Raw genomic sequence first — 23,112 nt, forward strand, 5'->3', positions numbered from 1 at the left:
TTTTGATACGTCTTGGCGTTGTTTCTTGAAAGACACGAACATAGGGAATGCGCGCCAAGAATAAACCACAGTTATAAATAAACTTTCGTTTCACGGCTGCGCGGAAACGAGCGTTATTTATTTGCGCGTACGCACTATTACGCATTGCACTCGTCCTTGTGGCTGGTTTTCATTCATGAAGACAAGCTTCACCATGAAGCCTCCCTGCCAGCCCTCATTAAAATTCTAAGGTTTAAAAAAAATTAATGTTAAAATTAGATAATATAAACCCTTATATAACTTATATAATATAGTAGTAATCATTAATACGAATATAATTATTTAATTAATCTGAATAATTATTTTAATTCAGATCAACTATTTCAAACAATTATTTTAACTATTTTCAAGATACTTCGACGACTCAGGCGGTTACGCACTCAGACTCTCTGAGCCGGCACCTCTGGAAGTTTTTTATGTGATTTTACCAAGGTTCTGCTGATTCGGAATACACCTTAAGCTGTAGGTCACCCCATCATGCATCACTTTCTGATTAAGTATTTAGACTCTTGCTTTAGTAGTTAGAATCAAAATATTTTTAAAACATGAGAATTCAACGATTTTACAGAATTTTGAACTAGTTTATTTGAAATCTTTTTTTTTTTTTTTGAAAATTGATCATTTTAGTTGAAAAATCATATGTTTGATTAAAAATGAAATTATCATTTATAAATATTTTGTCTTTTAATAATTATTTTTTTAACTGAAAATATCAATATTCCTGTTTTGGATCAAAACTAATATTTTTAATAAAAAAAAACACAACTGGTTAAAAATAAAACTGTTTTTTATTTCAATTTAAAATATGCATGGTCCAAAATATCAACTGTTACAATGCATTTTTTGTTTGAAGATTTATCTTTTGGTTCAAAATTTATATTCTTTTTTTTTTAAATTTAACTTTTTGATTAAAAGTTGAACTACTTTGTTGAAAATTAATATATTTAGTTGAAAATTCGTCTTCTTTTGTTAAAAAATAATCTTCTTGGTTAAAAAATCATGCTTTGGTTGTAAATACATGCTGTTGATAGAATTCCATTTCTCGTTCAGAATTAATATTTTATTTCAAAGATTGATCTTTCCTATTTTAAAATTTAACTCTTTGGTTGAAAAGTCTTACATTTCGTTGAAAATTCATCTTTCTGGGTAGAAAATTAATCTTGCATTGGTAGAAATTTCATCTTCACTAGTAAAAAATTCAATTGTTAAAAATTAGTTTTTTAATGACAATTAATTTATGTAAATTAAAATGTAAATATTCTATATTTAGTTAAAAATAACATTTTAATCAAAAATTTATATCTTCTTATTAAAATTTAAACTATTTAGTTGAAAATCCATGTACTTTGTTGAAAACTTTTCTTTTATGGTACACAGAATTCATGTTGTTGATATAAATTACATCTTGCTTGGTGAAAAATTCAACTGTTTGGTTTCGTTAAAAAATTAATCCGTTTTGGTTGAAGATATTTAACTATTTTGTTAGAAAATTCATTCATTTGTGGTTGAAAATTATTTTTTATTTAACTGAAAAATTACCTATTCCCTTTTTTTGAAAATGTATTGTAAATTAATACTCAACTATTTCATTAAAATTTTAATTTTTGTACGCTGAAAATTCAACTATTTTGTAGAAAATTCATTATTTTTGTTGAAAATTGATCTTTCTGGTTGGAAAATTAGTTGTTTTTTTAACTGAAAATTCATATTTCTTCTCTAGGATTCAACTATTTTGTTAACAATTTTTCATTTTTTCTTAAATTCAACTGAGTGCACATTTTTGTTTGTTTGAAAATTACTTTATTAAACTGAAAATTTAACGACTGCATTTTTGATTGAAAACTTATATTTTTCTTAGTTAAAAATTCAACTATTTAGATGAAAATTCATCTGCCTTGATTAAAAATAAACACTCTTTTTGAAAACATTTTTGGGTTCATAAGTCAACAGCTTTCTAAAAAATTCGATTTTCAGCTTGAAAAAATAACTTTTTCTATTTAAAAGTTTTGTTGAAAAATAATGTTTCAAACTAGAAATTTAACTATTCCATTTTTGTTTGAAAACTTATCTTTTTTAGTTGAAAATTGAAATATTTGGATAAAAATTCTTTGATTTTGTCAAAAAAATTCCTCTTCTGATAGAAAATCAATCTTCTTGGTCGAAACTTCATATTTTTATTTTAAAAAGTCATCTATTCCGTTAAAAATGCAACTATTCTATTGAAACCTAAATTATTATTTTGAAAATTAAACTATTTGGTTAAAGTCCCTGTTTAAAAAAATATCAATACATTTTTTGTTGAAAATACGTCTATTTGGATTGAAATTTCACCATTTGGTTGAACTTTCAATCCAAATAGACGTATTTTTGTAGAAAATCAATTTCTCCTTTGAAAAATCTTCTTTTTGGGTTTTAAATGATCCCTTTTGTTATAAAATCTTTATTGGTCGAAAATTCAACTATTTTATTAAAAATTAAAACCATTTGATATTGAGTTATGGTATTTATCCATTTTTTTAAAGAAATTATTTTTATATTCTTCCTCCATTTTCCAGAAAAATCACCCTATTTATTTTTTTAGAGCATTTTGTTCCCATTTTCCAGAAGAATTAATTAATATTTTATGCAATAAATAAAGAAAAAGGTCTCTTAATTTTTGTGTAAACGGATTCTTGGTGTTCGTCAGCCATGAAAAAATCTAGAGGCCATAACTCTAATCTCTTTCCTAATCCATGGTCCTCCACTCGTTCCAGCTTCTCGTCCCCACTTAAGGCCCAGAAACTTCCACTTAAGTCTCAGAGACCCCCACTCAAGGCCCCGAAATCGCCCAATCGTGTTTTCAGATTATTTCTATTCTTATCCCTTGCTCTCCTTCTCCAATTCTATCTTTCCTCTTCACCTTTTTTCTCCCACCCACTGACGCGTTTAGATCTGAGACAACACAGATCTCGAGAAAACTTGGGCCTTACGTAACAAGATGGACGGTGGTTTCCGTGTACCTTTCACGCTACAAGGCCAATCTGTGGGATCGTAAGGGTGCGTTAGCACGCGCGACATTCCGTCGAAATTTTTTTATTTTTTTACTTATAATAAAATATTGATAAATTTGTCAAATGTAATCAGTGGTGTAGTCCTAAAAAAAGTCTTTAAAAATTTAAATATTTTATTTGTATTTTGTTTATTTAAATAAACATTCAAATATTTTGTTTCGTTAAAAATTGACTTTTAAATCAAAAATGGATATTTTCTAGTTTAAATTTTCAACTGTTTGTTTAAAACTTCATGTATTTAGATGAAAACTTGTCTTTTTTGGTACAAACATTTTAAAAATAATTTGTTTAAAAATTGTAAACTTCTTTTTGTTTTGATCTAAGTTAAATTATTTCAATTTCAAAAAAAGCTTTATTTTGCTTTAATTAACTATCAAATTTTACTTTGAAAATTCTACTATAATTTGTTGTAAGTTAAACAACATTCATGACATCATGTTAATTTAACTAGTTGGTTAGAAATGTATTTGAGTATATATTTTTTTTAATCTACTTATTTTTGAAATATTCCGGAGAATTCAATTATTTAGTTACAGTCATCATTCTTTGTAAAAATTTCAACTATGTTGTTAAAAATTCATTTTGGATTGAAAAAATTTAAGAAGATTGAAAAGTTGGAAATTCATATTTTTATCAAACATTAAACTACTTGGTTAAAAATTCATTTCTTTAGTTAAATGGTTTATCTCTTTGATTGAAAATTTAACTATTTTGTTAAAAATTCATTTCATGTTGGGTTGAAAATAAATTTTTTAAACTGACCAATACCCTATTCCATGTTTAGTTGAAAATTCAATTGTTTAGTTAAAATGTCCTTTCTTACTTACTTTATTGAGAATTCATCTTTTTTGGTTCAAAAGCTTTAAGTTCAACTACTTTGTAAACAAATTACTTCTTTTTTATTCAGGGTTCATTATTATACTTAAAAATTTAACTCGTTGCTTTTAAATTAGATTTTTATTCTGAAAATTCTACCTTTTTGTAAAAAATTCATCTTTTTGGCTTAAATTCTACAAATTGGTAGAAAAATAAACTATTTGTTTGAAAATTGGAACTTTTTGGTTATAAAATCTTATTTTGGGTTGCAAAATCAAATTTTTTGGTAGATAATTCGTCTTTTTGTCATTAAAATGAAATAATTCTATTGAAATTCATGTATTTAAAAAAAATCAAAATTCGTGTCGTCTGGTACTACATTAATCTTCTTGGTAGAAAATTCAGTTTTTTGGTTAAAAACTGAAAACTTTGTTGGAAAATCGTTTTTTGTTTGTTTTTTTTTTTTTTGCAAAAGTAATATATGAATCTGTGAATTTAACTATAGAACTATAGAACTTCTTGGCCAAAAATTCATTTTCGACGAAAAATTTTAAAATTTGGTTGTAAATTTTTTTAAAGTTATGTCTTTTATCAGAGTTTTGGTCTAAAAATGTTAGCCATTCCATTTTCGATCAAATGTTCATTTTGCATACTGTATGAGTTAAAAATTCAACTATTTAATAGAAAATTAATGTATTTTGTTCTGAAGTCGTCTTTTGGGTAGAAAATATTTTCTTCTTTGTAGTACATTCAACTTTTTCATTGAAAATTTAATTATTTGTTAGAAAATCCATATATTTTTTTAAAAAGATTTGTTTTTTTTTTGTGGAAGATTATTCTTCTTTTTAGAAAGTTCATTTTTTTGAGAATTCAATTATCTTATAAAAAATTCATCCTTTTTGGTAGAAAATGATCTCTTGTGTTCAAAAATTTAACTTTTACGAATTTAAATTCCACTGCTTTCTAAAATATTCAACTTTCTAGCTTAAACTCTCATTGTTTTATTGAAAATTCATCCTTCTTCGTAGAAAAATCATTTTTCTTGGTTAAAAATTAACTTTTTTGATGAAAATTCAACTATATAATCTAAAAAAAATTGTCTTTGTCTTGAAAAGTAAAATATTGTATTGCATTTTAATCTTTTTTGTTTCGAAATTCAACCATGACTTGATTTAAAATGCATCTTTGTATACTGAAAATTCAACTATTTTGTTAAATTCTTCATTTTTATCAAAAATTCAACTACGCTATTAAAAATTCATCCTTTTGGTTTGAAAATTAATTTTCTATGATAGAAAAATTATCCTTCTTGCGGTTGAAAATTTTTCTTTTTTTATGGTTGAAAAGTAACTTTTTGGTGAAATTTTTAACTTTTCTTTTAAACTCAGCTCTTGTACTGAAAAGTTGATCTATTCGGTTGTTAATGTAACTAGTTGAAAATAATTTTTTTTTCAATTCTACTTTTTGCGTTTAAAATTTATCTCTGTGAGTAGAAATGGCAGAATTCTTTTTTGGATGAAAATTCAACTGTTTTCTTAAAAATTTGTTTTTTATTAAATCCAATATGTTATCTGTATTAATTTTATTTTATTAAATTTATAAACGTAACATCTCTCTTTAGCCAACAGCTGCGTTATTTTCGAGGGAGGGGGAAGGTCAAAAGTCCAAAATTGGTAACGTAGGTTATATAGATTTAAAGAAATGCGTCTCTTTGTTCTTTTCTTTGTTATAATGATTTTTTCAATACTGTCAAAAGTATCAAAATTTAAAAAAATAGTGTCCAAATAATGTCAAAACATTTTTCTATCATTAAACTTACATGTAGTTGGAAATCAAGAACTGTAAAATGAAAAATAATTACTTCATTTTTTAAGTGGAGTTTCCAGTTTATAAACTAATATTTGAGATCATTAGAAATAAACATCAATTTTTACTTAAAATTGTATTGTTTAGTCTATAAATGATTGAAATTCCTTCTTATTTATCCCAAATTTTGGTTAAAAATTAAATTATCTTGTTAAAAATTGAAGAATGTGGTTGAAAAGTCATACTTATAAATATTAATTCAACAATTATATAAATTAGAAATTATATTATAAATTCAACAATTTAATTGCCATTTTTTTTTGTTTTTGTACACTATTTCTTTTCCATAGAAATTCTACTATTTTGTAAAACATTGATCATTTTTGTTTGACAATTCATCCATTTCTGCAGAAATTTCTGCTGTTCTTGGATCAAAAAGACGATAGTATGGTAAAAAATTAATATGCGTATAGGTAGAACATTACATTTTTTGATGAAAATCCAACTGTTTTCTAGAAAGTTCGTGATTTTTGCTGAAAAAAATCAAACAATTTGTTGAAAAATAGAACTATTTCGAAGAAATTTCTGAATTTTGTTGAAAATATGTATTTTTAAGTGAAAAATCCGTATTTTTTTTTGTAAAAACTGCAACTATTTGGTTAAAAAAAATCTGTTTGAGTTGAAGATTCAAGTATTTGGTTAAAAACTCGTTTTTGTTGGTTATATAAAACTGTTTGTTTATTTTTAATTAAAATCTGTTTTAAAATTCCACTCCTTGATTAAAAGCTGAAGCATTAATTCGTGAAAGTGATGTTTTTGGTTAATGATTCATAATTTTGGTTAAAAAGTAGTTTTTTATTTTTTTGAATTAAGTTTTTAACTGGAAATTTAACTATATTATTGAAAGTTCAACTGATTGATTTAAATGGACTTTTTTGCTTAAAATTCAAATACTTTGGATGACAATTATGCTGTTTTGTAGCAAGTTAATGTTTTTCTTAGCCTAAAAATTCAACAATTTTATAGAAAACTCAACTAATTGGTACAAACTAAACTTTTTTGCAGAAACTTAGTTTTTTATTTAAAATGATTTCTGCTCAATGAAAATTTAACAACTCCATTTTTTGTTAAAAATTGAACTTTTTTATAGTTTAAAAATTTTAAAAAACATAAACTAAAAAGTAATCAAATCAAAATTTATAATAACATTAATAATTTTATGGATGAAGAGTTTGGTAATAAAATTATTCTTTTTTAAATTCAAAACATTTTTTTAAATAAGGAAATTTGATTTTTAAGGCCTAATTTTTTAAAGGAAAAATACAATTTTTTAGGTCTTCAACGTTAGTAAAATCTATCTTTAATTCATATTTAAAAAATCTTATTTATATATATAAAAATTATCAAATTTGAAAATTACTAGCCAAGTAGCTCAAAATTAAAAAAAAAGAATTCAGTAAATTTTATTTTTTTAAATTTTTAATAAATTTTGTTTGATAATTAAAATATTCACCATTGTTATAAAATTAATCTTCGATGTTGAAAATACGAATATTTGGTTAAAAATGTATGTACTTTTTTCAAAAGTCACACTTTTGAGTTAGAAATTCAACACTTTGATTGCAATTTTTTCCCTTGCAAATTTAACCACTTTTTTAAACATTTATTACTTTCGTTGGAAAATTTAACGATTAGGTAGAAAATTGCACTATTTGGTTAGAAATACTGCCTTTTTAGTAAAGAAACATTTTTTTTATAAAACTGTAATTATTTTGTTGAAAACAACTCTTTTTTAGTTGAGGATTCAAGTACTTTATTAAAAACTCGTTTTTGTTGGGTAAATTAAACTGATTTTGAATTTACATTTAACTTTTTTTTTTTAATTATCAATTATTACATTTTTCATCGAAAATTTATTTTTGAGGTTGAAAATTCTACTCATTGGTTTTTAGATTGAACTACATTTGTGAAATAAGTTAAAATTTCTTATTGAAGACTCATAATTTCAGTTACAAAGTCTTTTTTTATTTTATTATTTTTTAAACTATAAATTTAACTATTTTTTGGCGAATTCAAATTGATTGATTAAAAATGAACGTTTTTCTTGAACATTAAACTGCTTTATGGTAAATTCTTTTGGTTTTTATTACAAAATATACAATTTAGTAAACCATTCAACCATTTCATACAAAATTAAAAAGTTTTCTAGAGAATTCATTTTTTTATTGATTTAATTAAAAATTACTCTATTTAGAATTATAATTAAACTACTTAATTCAAAGTTTTTAGAAACGAAACAAATATAAATTAAGAATTAATCAAATTAAATTTAGAACAGCATCACAATTATATATCGAAAATAATCTTTTAGTTTGAAAATTCAACTATTTGGTTGAAAATTCATGCATGTTGTTTAAAAAAATCGTATTTTCTGGTGAAGAAATAATTTGAAAAATTACAAAACTTTAAATACAATCAAAACATCACTTTTATTGTTAATATATACTACTTCTTCTGGTTAAAAGAAAAATCGACTCTTTTTGAAATTAAGGTCAAACATTAGTCTTGTCTCTGCGAGAAACTTTTTTACTTTTTTTCTTAAATTATTAGGTGCACAAGTTTTAAACGTAGTATGGTCATGTAAAATACAATTTTAAATACGGGTAATAAGAAATAAAATAACGCAGATTTTTAAAAATACGATTGCATTTTTAGCTGAACACAGAAATTTAAAAAAAAAATAGGACAATATCTATAGACAAAAAAAAATCATTTTGCAAAAACTCAGCTGTAAATAATTTATTATAAAAAAAGTTTGCAAGATCGTCTTGATGTAGTTATTCTTTGGTTTAATTTATTTTTTTTCAGTTCGATTATATGACTTAAATTATTTTTTTATACTCATATTTATAAAGTAAAACGGGAAATTGTTCAAATTTTTAAACTTATGAGATCAAGCCACCCACTTTTAACTACGTATTTTGAAAATTATTATCATAAACAAGACCATTTTTTTCCCTTAAACAATTTACAATTCTAAAATATCCCCCAGAATTAGAGACAAAAAAATATTTTTTTTTAACTAAGCTGAAAATATTAACTGCTGTTAACATCAAAATAAAAAACCAGTTCATTTTTAAAAAAGGTAGATAATTTATTTGAAAAAATCGTCAACCAATTTCATTGAATTTTGTTAAAGTAATTAAATTTTTTATTTTCAACTAAAAAATTTTTTTTTAATGAATTAAACTATTTTATGTTTTAAATAAAACTATTTTTGCGTTGAAATACCAAACGTTACATGTTTTGTTTGGTTAAAAATTGAACTTTTTTATTGAAAATTACATTTTTTTAACTGAAAATTGAATATTTCCTTTTTGGTAGAAAATTTATCTTATTATTCAATACTCAACAATTTGGTTGAAAAACTTTATTTTTTTAGCTGAAAATTCATGTATTTTGTTGAAAATGTATCCTTTTGGATAAAAAACTAAAGTTTTTGGTTAAAAATTTACCTTTTTGTTTGAAAATATATCTATCAATTATTATTCAACAATTTGGTTCAAAATTTTTATATTTTTGTGTTGAAAATGCAACTATTACGTTCAAAATTTATGTATTTTGTTGAAAATTTATATCTTTTTGAGTAGAAAATTAAAGTTTTTTGTTAAAAATTTATCTGTTTGGTTGATTTTTTTGTTACAAATGAATTGTTTTTAACTGTAAATGTAACTACTATTTTTGGTTGAAAATTTCTCAATCACTTATTATTCAACTATTTGTTTGAAAACTTGCTTTTTAAAGTTGAAAATTCAACTATTATGTTTAAAATTCATGTATTATGCTGAAAATATTTCTTTTTGCGTAGAAAATTAAAGTTTTTTGGTTAAAGTTCACCTTTTTGGTTGTAAATTGAACTATTTTGTTGAAATTTTTTTGTTATGATAATCAATTTTTTCAGCTGGTAATTTAACTATTCTGTTTTTTGTTAAAAATTTATTTTATTTTGTTCAAAATTAAACTATTTGGTTAAAAATTTATCTTTCTTATTTGAAAAATCTCCATTTTAGTTGAAATTGCACTGTTTTGGTTGCAGATTCAACTAACTATTCCAGTTAAAGACTAACTATTTTTGTTAAAAATTCATGATTTTAGTTTAAAGTTAAATTGCTTTTTTGAAAGTCTAAAGATTTTTATCAAAATTTATCTTTTGGTTAAAAGTTCCAGTTTTCCAGTTACATATTCACAATGAAAAATTCTGAAAAATTATGTACTTAGTTGAAAATCCATTTTTTTGGTAAAAAATATAAATTTCTTGTGGAAAATTCATACTTTTGTTTAAAATTAAACTATTTTATTCAAAATATAATTTTTTTGGTTAAAAATTACTTTATTAAATAGAAAATTTACAGATTTTATTTTTTAATAAAAACTGATCTTTTTTAGTTAAAAATTAAATTATTCGGGTGAAAATTCATCTTTCTTGGCAGAAAATTAACTTTATTGTTGAAAATTCTTCTTTTAGGATTCAAAAGTCATCTGCTGGCTAAAACATTCGACATTTTAGATAGACTCAACTTACTTTTTTGTTGAAAATTCGTCTTTTTAGTTGAAATTTCACTCGTTTTCTTTTAAATTCGTCACTTCTGGTGGAATTCAACTGCTTCCACATTTATTCTGTTTGTTGCTAAAACTTATTTTATTAAAATAACAATTTACAGATTCCATTTTTGGTTAAAAATGTATCTTTTTAAATTAAAAACTCAATTTTTGGTAGAAATTTTATCTTCCTACATTAAAAATTAACTTGCTTGTTAAAAATTTATCTTATTGAGTGTAGAAATCAAATACTATCTAAAAAATTAACATTTCTAGCCTACAAAATTAACTTCTTTGTTACAAATTCTTCTTGTTAAGTATAAAATTAATAAGCAAAGTCGGAAATTTAACTTCTGTAAGTGTAATTTTCTTCAAATGACCGGCTCATTTAATCAAAAAAGGTCTAAAAATTATATAAAAAATCGTCAGCATATTTCAATTAATGTTGTAAAAGTATTTAAATTTTGAATTTTCGATTACGATTCTCAGATTTTTCTATTTAATTTTAGTAACAAAAAATTAATGCTTTTATTTCCTACAATGAAAATCCGTCATACCTAAACATAAAACTAGGTCAAGTCACTTGACAATCTTGACAAAAAAATCCTCTTTAACTTCTGTACACAAAAATGTTTTGTTTGTTAATATTTAACTTCTTCATTGGAATTGCGATTAACATTATTATCTTAAAGCAGAAATTACTTTCCTTTTCTTATTACCTTGCAGCATGTACTTTCAACAAAAATAATAATATTCTAAATATTAACCTTTTCTTCCAAAATTAATCAACCATTAAGTTGTTTAAGCAATTAAATCAATATAATAAAATTGCATTAAAGCTAATATTCTGTAATCCAACTATTTATAAGTTTCCAGAATCGTTGACTCATGAGTAAATAAATATTACAATGAAGTTCGCCAATTTTTCCAACTTTTTCCTATTTTTTTAAATTTTCCACTTTAACGAAAAATTCAATATTTCTATCATTTTGAATCATTTCCTCAATGTCTTCACATCAAGGGAAATCAACAGGATAAAATTCCTCCGAGGGTGACAGCTGACCTGAGGGGTATGGGGGAGGTAATGTTGCAATATTTTTTTTACTGAGGTGCAACAGCCTCTTGTGAAAATGCGAGTATGGCCTGAAAAAATAAAGCACCGATAGCGTGTAGGCTCTGATAAAGGGGCACTTTATCGTTGTTTGCACGACACGATAGCGATGCGCAAAAATGAGGTTGAAATTGCAAACCGGCTAAAAGAGAAACAGGAGGGCCAAAATAATTTCAAATAAAAATAAAAGAAAAAGAAACGCGTTTGAAAAGTATATTCAACTAGAATAATCGTGAAACCTCATTTCCAAAATTGCTTGACTTCCTCCTGATTTTTTCCTAACTAGACTTTCATTTTCCGTGACCGTTGTACTATTTTAAGACGATAACTTCAATCTTTAAAAAAATTCTAATATAGAATCTTTTTCTTTACAAACGGAAGAAAACTATTTTAAAAATTGTAAGCTTACTTTAGTCAAAAGAGATTACTTTTCTACCATAAAGGTTGAATTTGTAATGCAAAAGGATACTTTTTTAAGAAAACAGTTCAATTTTTGGATAAAAGAGATAGCATTTCAAAATAATTTAACTTTCAATAAAATAGATGAACTTTTAACTAAATTTTTGAAGTTTCAAACTACAAATAAGAACTCAACGATAGAATTTTGCAACACGAAAGATGAATTTTATAGAAAACAGTTGAATTTTTAACTCGCAAATATTATACTATTTACCCTCCCCCCCCCACTCTTTCCCTCCACCGCAAAAAACACTTTTGAGAGAAGCTGTGACACAAGATTTTTTAACAAAAAAGACGGATCTTCAAGAAAATCGTCGAATTTTCAACACAAAAATCTTACGTTTTTACCAAAAAAACATATATTCGACAAAGCAGTTTAATTTTCAATGAATCAAATCAATTTTCAGCTAAAATTATAGATGAAAAAAAAACAATTCAACCGCAATTGAAAAAGTTACACCTTTAGTTAAAAAAATTAATTTTAAACCAAAAAAGAACAAATATTCAAGAAAAAAGGTACATTTTTAACGAAAGGGATCAACCCTTTAAAACAATTAAAATTTTTTTATTAAAGTTGTGGGATTTTTAACAAAAGTAGTTGAATTTTCAAACAAATAATTTAATTTTTAACGAAATAGTTTGATTTTTAACAAAATACATGAATTTTCAAACAAATATTCGAATTTAAAACTGAAAAAAAAATTTCAACCTTAAATGACAGATTTAAATTTTCAGTAAAAAATTAATGCTTTTAACTCAAAAACGAGGAATGTTCTACCAACTAATCAAATTTTCACCCAGAGATGGGTTTTCCACGAAAATGATGATTCCGCAATCAAAAATGTATTTTTCTTTAACAAAATAGGTAATTTCCAAACAAAGAGTGGAATTTTTTACCAAAAAAGAGAACATTTTAACTAAAAAAATCAATTTTTAACAAAATTGTTGAAATTTTAACCAAGTAATTGAATTTCTAGCTGAAAAAAGTCAATTTTCGACAAAAATGGAATAGTTACATTCTCAAATAAAATAAGTTAAATTTTCAAGCAACAAGATAAATTTTCAAATTTGATTTTAAAAACATCAAATTTATTTGCTTCAAATAAAAAAAGATACCTTTTCATCAAAATAGTTAAATTATTAATTGAATTAAAAAAAATGAATTGTAAAACTTTCAACCAAAGAGGAAAAATCTAAGCAACAAGGCGTTTTTTCAACAAAATAGTTTAATTTTCAATCATTGAAATAAATTTTAAACTAAAATTTTGCACTTTTAACAAAGTGGTTAATTTTAAATCAAAAAGATGTATTTTTAACCAAAAAAGAAAAAAAAGCAACCAAAAAGTGTATAGTTTTTTACCAATAAAGGCGAATTTTCGAATCGAAAAGATTAGATTTTAAGTGAAAATTTGAACATTTTAGTTAGAAAAATTAATTTCATACCTAAACAAACCACGATTTTTTAACAAAAAAATAAATGTAAAAAAAGTAGTTCAATTATCCCGCAATTAGTTAAATTTTGAATTGAAAAAAAAATTCCACCAAAAATAAAATAGTTACATTCATAGTTTGAGAAAACAATCATCAACAAAACCGTTGAACCAAAGAGATAAATTCTTAATTAAAATTACGAATCTGCAAACTGAAAAAGTTAAATTTTTAGTTAAAAAAATTAGTTTAAGAAAAAATTTGAGCCGAAAAACATTATTCTCAAACAAAATTATAAATCTTTAATGAAAAATTATCTTGAAACAAAGTGGTTCAACTTTCAAAAAAGTAATTGTGTTTTCAACGAAAAAGATGAATAATTCTCAACGAACAATATAATAGTCGATATTTCAACCAAAAAGGATTTTAATTTTAAATAAAAAAAAGTAGAATTAAAAAAAATTTCGAACAAAATAGTTGAATCGTTAACCAATGAAGATTATTTTCAAACAAATAGTTGTATTTTTAACCAAAAAATAATAATTTTATATACGAAAAAGATGCATTTTCGAACCGAAAAGATAAATTTTCAAAAAATAGTTAAATATTCAACCAAAAAAATATATCAATTGAATTTTAAACACCAAAATATGCAGTTTCAACAAAAAAATTAATTTCTCACCCAAATATTTGAATTTTCGACCCTATTTATCATTTCCACTAAAAATTAGTATTCAAAACCCAGAATTTTAATCTTGTAACATATTTAGCATAGAAATTTTTATGAACGGATTAAGAAAATTTTATGTTAAAATTAAAAATTTCAAATTTATCAATTATCCTTAACAGTTATTAAAATGGTCCTTTCCCTTTTTAGGACAATTTTTATCTTTTTTTAAATTGTAAAAGAAACATTTTATATGGTGGTTGTCCAAATTTGGTCATTGGATTCTTGGTTTTATTTTCAGTAATTCTGCACAATAACTTGATTATTGGACGTTAAATAGGATTTCAAATTTGATTTTAATCTTATTTAATTTTCTGAAATTTTTATTTTAAAAAATGCCTCTTATGGAAATTCCCTGACTTTCAAGGTTTTTTTTTCAAAATCCCTGACTTTTCCCTGATTTCCAGGTTTTCCTTTATCTACAACTAATCAGTTTCAATAAAAAAATTGTACAATTTTAGAATAGGGAAAAGTGGAAAGAAGAAAGCCTGCATTTGATGCACCCACTGTATAGCAGATGGTCGAGAGGAGGGGGATCGATCCACGTAATCTGAGGGGCTTATAAGTCCGTATCCGGTGACCGATTGATAACGACTCTTTATCAACTTCGATTCGGGCAATTCGCCATTTTTTACCACGAATCTGTTCCCAGAAATAATATTTCACGACGTGTGCATTTCAGATTATTTATGAGACAGAAAAATTATTTTAAAAAATGATCATTGTTTGAACGAATTTTTGCGATTATTAGTTTTGTTACCTTATATATGATATAAATATCAGTTTCTTAAGATTCCTCAGAATCTACTATTTTCTACCCAAAATGCATAACACATTTTCCATGACTATTTATATTCAAAGACCAGAATTTTAATTTTGAAACATTTATATCATGGAAGCTTGCATAACATGAATAAAATTTATTCATTTTACTTAACTAAAGTTTCCTACCATAAAAGATGAATTTTCGATCGAAATGGATGAATGTTAAATAAAATAGTTGAATTTCTGATCAAAATGAATTTTCAAAGAAATTGTTAAATTTAAAACTGAAAAAGATAAATTTTCAAGCCTAAATGAAAAGATTAAATTTTTAGTAAAAAAATTAATTTAAATCAAAAACGAGGAATGCTCAACCAAATAGTAAAATTTTCAAGCAAATAAATTTTTTACAAAATAATTCAACTTTTATCAAAGTAATTGAATTTATATCTAAAAAAATAAAGTTTTAACAAAAACTAGTGAAGTTCTCAATTAAAATATTAATTAACAAGCCAAAAAATGAAATTTATTAATTTGCTTCGACCAAACTTTTCTAGCATAAAAGATGGATTTTCAATCCAAATAGACGAATTTTCAATTGAAAAAAATTCAATTTTCGACCCAAATAATGACTTTAATAATATAAAAAACAGTTTAATTTTCGACCAAGTGATTAAATTTTAACAAAATAAGTTAATTTTACATACAATTTTTTAACTTTCAAACTATAATGTTGAATTCTCAACCAGAAAGACGAAATTTTAAGCAAGAAAACTAATTTCCTGCAACAAAGACGATTTTTGAACAAAATATATGAATTTTTAAACAAATAGCAGACTTTAAATTTTGAAATGAACAATTCTCAACCAAATATGAAAAAGTTAAATTATTGAGTGGAAAAAAATTTTAACAAAAAAAATGTGTGTTCAACAAAATTATCAAATTTTCAACCAGAGATGAATTTTGAACTAAAATGATGTATCTCGAAAAAGAGAAAATTTTCAACCAAGAAGACATTTGATAGAAAAATGTTAAATTTTGAACCAAGCAGTTACACTTTTCAACGATTAAGTGGAAATTTTAACCAAAAAATTTAGCGTTTCATCAAAAAGGACAAATTTTCTACTAATAAATGTAACACTTTTATAAAAAAAATTAAAAACTAAAATTTTCCGTTTAAAAAAATTAATTTTAGGGAAAAAATAATAAATTTTAAATGAAATAGTTACACTTTCAACCAAAGAGATGAACCTTTAACCAAGAAAATTAATTTTCAAAAAAGTGGTTCAACGTTTGCCCAAGTAGCTAAATTTTCAATTTAAAAAAATTAATTATCAACATAAAATTTAATTTCACATTATCAATTTAAAAACTTAATTGACAATCAAAAAATGAGGTTTTAATAAAATATTAAAAGTTTCAACTTATGAGAGAAATTCTTAACTAAAATGACGAATCTTTCATTGGAATAGTTCAATTTTCAATAAAAAAATGTTTAAAAAAAGGCTATTCTGAAAAATAGTCCAATTTTCAACCAGAGATGAATTTTCAAAAAAAAATTATGAATTTCCATCCCAAAAATAAATTTTTGATAAAATAATTTAACTTTTGAACAAAAAAGTAAATTTTTTAACCGAAAATACGTATTTGATAAAAAAACTGTTAAATTTTCAATTCTAGAATACTACTTTTCTAAAAAAAAAAGGATTTTTTAAAAGAAAATATTTTAATTATCAACAAAAAAATAAATACCAAAATTTCAACCTAAATAAATACAAACAAAAATTTAAAAATAGGATTGACCATTTACACGAATAATTAAATTTTAATTTTTAATAAATTCAATTTTCAACCCAAAATGAAATAGTTACGTTATCACTTTAAAAAAATTATCAACAAAAAAAAAGATTTTAATAAACTAATTAAACTTCGAACAAACCAGCAATTTGACACATTTTTCTATTTGAATTTTTTTTAAATTATGAACAATTATAATCCTAAAATTATTATATTTTTATACCTTCATACTTTAAAATTGATAGGGTTTAAAATATTTTAATAAAATAATAGAATTTGTAATAATGTCATTATAAATTTTTATTTTATAAATTTAAAATTATCTAATTTAAAGCTTAAATCTGAGATTGTGATACTTTTACTTGTCTTGAAAATTCAAAAATTGAGTAGAGAATCCAACTGTTTGTAAAAACTTCTTTTAATTTCATTTAAAATTAATTTTTCAGGTGGTAATTTAACAATTTTATTTTTGGTTAGAAGTTGCTCCGTTTAATCTAGAAGCTCTATGGTAGAGAATAACTTTACATGGAAAAAATGAAGAAACATTTTTTTCATGAAAATATATTTGAAAAAATCTATTGGCTTCGCTGCAATATTGTACTTTCCTAACATTTCTGCATAGGACTTACGAAATTAAAGGTCAAACTATTAGCAACTACAATTTAGCGATTGTGAATTATCTTTTGTTGAAGCTCTTCCGGCTTAAACGAGCACATGGCTCATCATTTGTCTCGTGAGGAAAAAAGGTTCAATTTTATGTATTTAATTATAATGTCATTTCTCACAATTAGAACCAAAACTATGCATCCTATCAAAAAATGTTTAATAACTAATTTGTAGCTCTTTTTTAATGAAGTTGTTTTTAAAACAATAGAAATAAAATTTTGTTGACAACATAAAAATATGTAGATGTTTCCTTCATTTAAAGCGCATAAAAATGAAAGAAAATTTTTTTTTTAACTTAAGGTGGAAATTAACAAAATTGTATATTTCTTCATTTTTTGAAACATTATATTTCGACAAAAAAAATATTCCTTTTACTTTGTTCACACCTAAGGTAAATTACTTTTATTAAATTTATCAACAAAAAACTGAATTTTTTCCATACACAACAAATATTTTTAAATAGTTAACAATTTTGGGAATTTTCAATCAAATTGCCCTATGGTGATAATTTTTTTTTTTAATTATTGTTAAAAAGTTGTTCTTACTGCCACAACGAAACTTTTCAGTGCTATTACCAATGCAATCTTAAAATTTCTTTAATTGAAATTTAAAATTGAAAAATTGCCAAATATACTACAAATATACAAATCCCACTTGGAAACTTTTTTTGAATTCAAAGGAGCTAATCGTGTAGGTGAGAGCTGAAAGCTTGGGATTTTCACTCGCTCTTGTAAACTTTTATGGAGACTTTTCTTACGAAGTGGGTACACGTCGATTTCAAAGTGTTCGACACAAATGCTCGATAAGCTTTCGACGTAAAACGACTTTCTGTAAGCGTTTCTGCACTCGAAGATAATGTAATCTTGCTCGAAAACGGCAGTGCACTTTGCGTTCTAGGCGCTTCTCAGGAATTTTCTTCCGACTACAATCGGGTGCACATTTTCGCAATTTTTTTAGGTGATTGTCAAAGTAATTAAAAACTAAAACTTAAAAAAAAAATTGAAATTTTTAATTAAATAGATTTACCGAAATTTTTACAATTTTTATATATCAAAAAGAATATTCATAAAACTCATTACGATGATAATGTAAACAGATAATTATTTAAATCAAAATTGAACTTTTGAAAAAATTGATTAAATTTGAACTGAAGCAAATGAATTTTTAATAAAAAACGACAACATTTTCAAAAAAGTTAAACTTTCATACAGAAAAGATTTCAAATAATTTTTCAACATAAAAATACATATTTTAAACAAAAATTAAATTTTCTACAAAATAGTTAATTTTTCAACGAAACAGCAGAAATTTCATCTAAAAAGTGACTTTTCAAAAAAATTGTTGAATTATCAACCAAACAGTTGTACTTTCATTAAAGAAAGATGGAATTTCTTCTGAAACAAATGAATTTTTTCTCAAACTTTTAAAAAAGACTTAAATTTTCTCCGAAAGAAGATTTCGGTTCAATTTTCAATACTAAAATAATAATGGTAAACATTAGGTTAATTTTCTGCTAAATAGTATAATCTTTAACCAGAAAGTATGACTTTCTAACAAGATTTTTAATTTTTAATCAAACTGTTGCATTTTTGTCCAAGAAAAATGAAAATGCTAGTAAAACAGGTAAATTGTTAAATGAAAACGACAAATAAAAAAAAAAGTTGAATTTTCATCCTAAAAGGTTTTAACTGAATTTTCAACGCTAAAATACTTTATAAGCAAAACAAAAATATTTTATAACAAATTTTTTAGAACATAGTTTAATTTTAAATACAGTAATTGAATTTTTATCCAAGAAAAATGCAACATTTCTACGAAAAAGAGGAACTTTTTAACAAAATACTGGAGTTTCCAACAAACTAATTTAATTTTCAACATAGTAGTTGAATTTTCATCCTAGAAAAACATATTTCCAACAAAAAAGTGTCATAGTTTATATTTCAATAAAAAAGCTGATATTCATAAAAAAATAATTTTAAAAGTAAAAAGATGAAATTTCAGAAAATAAAGATTTTTCACTTAAGAAAGAAATAAGAGTTTTTAAAAATTATTAAACCTTCAATCCAAAGAAGGAATTTCTTCTTAAGAAATTAAATTTTTTAACAAAAAGATGACTTTTAAGCAAAAAATTTATTTTTTACGAAACTGATGCATTTTTAACCAACAAAAATTAAATTTCAAGCAAAAAAATGATTTCTTTGCCAAAACAGGAGTGTTTTTATCTTAAAAAGATTAATTGTAAAGAAATGGAAAAGTTACATTATCAGTTAAAATATAATTTTTAACCCAAAAAAGGCTTTTCCACTGAACATTTAAAATTTGAATTAAAGTCAGAATGATTCAACCAAATCTTCGAAAGAAAATAGTTAAATACTCAAGCAATAAAGAATAATTTGTAAACAAAACATTGCATTTTCATAAAAGAAGAAATGAAATTTCTACTTAAACAGATGAATTTTTAAATTAAAAAGATAAATTTTTAAAAAATAGTTGAATTTTCTGTTAAAAAATACAACCCAAAGAGATGAATTTATAACCAAAAAGAATGATTATTTAACAAAATTGATGAATTCTCTACCAAACAGTTGTGTTTTTCCCAAGACAGATTTAAATCTACTAAAACCGATGAATTTTTAATAAAAACGACTAATTTTTTTCAAAAGCTGAACTTTCATACAGAAAGGATTGAAGTTCATTTTTTAATTTTTTTACGAAATAGGTAAATTTTCAACAAAATAGCAGAATTGTCATCTAAACAGTATGACTTTTTAAGAAAATAGTTGCATTTTCATTAAAAAAAGGTGAAATTTCTTCTAAAATAGATGAATTAGAAAAAAACCTTTAAAAATATAGTTAAATTTTCATGCAAAGAAGATTCCGGTACACTTTCCAACGCAAAAATAAGTTTATTAATAATATAATAATAATGATAGTAATAATAATAATATGTATGAATTTTCAACAAAATTTTTAAATCTTCGGGCAAAGAGAAAAATTTTCCAAAAATAGTTGAATTTTCATTTAAAAACATTTCAACTGTCCTGCAAACACAAAAATACGAATTTTACACAAAAATTACAGTTTCTAGAAAATAGTTGAATTTTCAACAAAACAGTTGCATTTTTATCTAAGAAATGAATTTTGTACCCAAAAGGTGAATTTTGAACAAAACAGTTGAATTTGGAATCAAAAAAGATGAGTTTTTAAGAAAATTGTTCAATTTTCCACCAAATGGTAAAATTCCTAACTAAAAAGATAATATTCCTGGAGAAATTTTTTGCGAGTTTGCAAAAGTTACGTACATGAGTGAAGGACCCCACCCTCCCCCTATCATAAAAAATCGTAAAAAAATATCTCCCCTCTGCCTCTCAAGCTGTCATATAATTTAATTACGTTCCTTACTCAAATCCGAACAAATTTATGGCCCGGAGAGAAAGTTAGGCGTTTCCCATTCGCATGTGTAAAATTTCGGCAGGCAAATGGGCAAAACATATTATTTTCGTTGTCGACTGTGTAAACTTACGGCATGACAGCTGATAGCGAGGCGACTGTACGGTACGATGTTTGCAAAATAAAATTTTGTTGTTCCGGCGGGTGTGCGACGCGTCATCGTGGCGGTCGAATCAACCAGCTCGGTCATTGCACTGTCGGTAGTTCTGTCAATGAAGCGGTCCGAGTGGTCACTCTAATTTCGATCAATTAATAAAGGACAGCGCAGCCGCTTGCACTGAAAAGACCCCGCGCGTCTTTCTAGTTCGTGCGTTTGTTACGCCTCCCTCCTCTAATTAGAAAGAGCTTATTTCGTCTCTTATTTATTTCTTCGCCTCTTTCCCCCTTTATTATGTTAGGCTATTTTTAGTAAAACAGACTTTCGATCACTTTTTCAAGAATTCCTGACATCTCAAATAGTTTTTTAATTTTTACGTATTTTATGAAAATTACTTTTCCCGTACTGAAATTTCGAAAGGGCTCTGATGGGGATCTGGATAGTTTCCCCTGTCTCTAGTCGGGTTCTAGCGAGGAAAACTAGTCGGAGATCCATCTAGAACGTAACTCTGAGGTCATGGGTTGTATCCACCGTTTATCATTTATCATTAATAAATTGAAATTTTATTTAAACATTTTGGTTAATTTTAACACCTACTACTGCTATACTCTAACAATATGCGACAAAAAAGTTATTTAAAAAATAAATAATAATTAATTGAGAGTATTTTGACTTTGAATAATAATGTTCCTGTTTAAAGTGAATAAATGTTTAACATTCATAAACATTTAATTACAAATAAAATCTCGAACTCTACGGGATATCGAACACGTGCATCTATACATAAATCTATCGCCTAGCAATAGGGAGTCTTAACTATTGCGCTAAACCCACGAGTTGAAATTCTATGAAAAAGCCATCCTCATAACCTAAAACATAAAAAAGTTCCTTCTCCAAATTTTAAACTCTCTTTTTCTAATTAAATATTTATTGTTACACGACATTATGTAAATGTAAAATAAACCAAATTTTAACAGGAGTATCAATTGAATCACTTTTAAGTAAGTAAATTTAATCGACTGAAATTGTTATTCGGTAATATTTCGTTTTTTCCCATTGTAGACTACTTTACAACTTTTTACAATGACAGGAAATGTAATTTTTCATGAACATTTAAAGTTTTTAACGACGGAACTTGGAAATTTGAACGTGAACTTTCACAATTTTTAAGAACAAAATTTTCTTAACTTTCGTGTAAGCTTTGGAATTTAGGTTTTCAGGTGTTTTAAACGTAACTGACAAATGTCTGTCTGGCCCCGAAGAAAATATTCATTAGTGCCAAAAATCAAGTTTTCGAAACTAACGAGTTCAAATACTCATTAAAACATTATTTCTACATACTGCAGCCTTCCAAAATCTCAAAATTTACATTATTGGGAATATAAGATTTTAGGAGTTCTCTGGTCGGGACCCCATTAGATACAGATAGATTTGCCATACCTATACAAAGCATGGAATTCTTCACTAGAACTTGACAGGGTACGCATCAGTTCTCTCTAGATTAGATATTTGGACAGGGGCCCCAGCCAGTTTTTTCTAGACAAGATATTCTAATAGGGCCCAATCAGTTTATCTAGACTAGATATTCTGATGGGAGCCGCATCAGAACCTTCGTTTAGGTAGGGAAAGATTGAGAAATTTCAAGCGGGTTACAGGCATTAGCGATCAGGAGATAAATAAACGTGTAACTGATAACAGATACAAAAAGAGGAAACTTAATCTACTAGACAAGAAAAGTAAAGATCAAATCAAAACAGAACAATAGAAGCAAATAAAAAACACTTTAAAGAAAGCAGTGAACCGTTTTATATAATTGACGTTGATCAGTATAAAGTACGGTAAAATTACAGAGTTAGGCGGCATGGAAATAGTAAGAGTGAAACGCAATATGATACAGACGGGATACTAGATATATTGAGGCTGTACAGGAAAGCACAGGTGGAAAATTAAATTATTTTACAATCATTAAACAGTTATGCATTTTTTATTCAAGACAATAAAATATATTTTTTACAAAATCTTATAGAAATTGAACTAATTGACAATTGAACTACTCCATTTTTGGTTCAAAACTTCTTTTTAGGTGCAAATTTAAATATTTGCTTGAAATCTCATGTATATGTAAAAACAAATTTTCAAAAAAATAGTCAAAAGTTGAACCCCAAAGTAGAATTTTCAACTGAAAAAGGTTACTTTAAAAAATTCATTTCAGCGAAAGAGTTAAATATTCCACCAATCAGATGCATTTTCAACTCAGGTGATGAATGATTAACCAAAAAAATTTATTTTAAACAAAGCAGTTCAA

This window comes from Belonocnema kinseyi, chromosome 6, assembly GCF_010883055.1.
Source record: "Belonocnema kinseyi isolate 2016_QV_RU_SX_M_011 chromosome 6, B_treatae_v1, whole genome shotgun sequence".
Lineage (NCBI taxonomy): Eukaryota > Metazoa > Arthropoda > Insecta > Hymenoptera > Cynipidae > Belonocnema > Belonocnema kinseyi.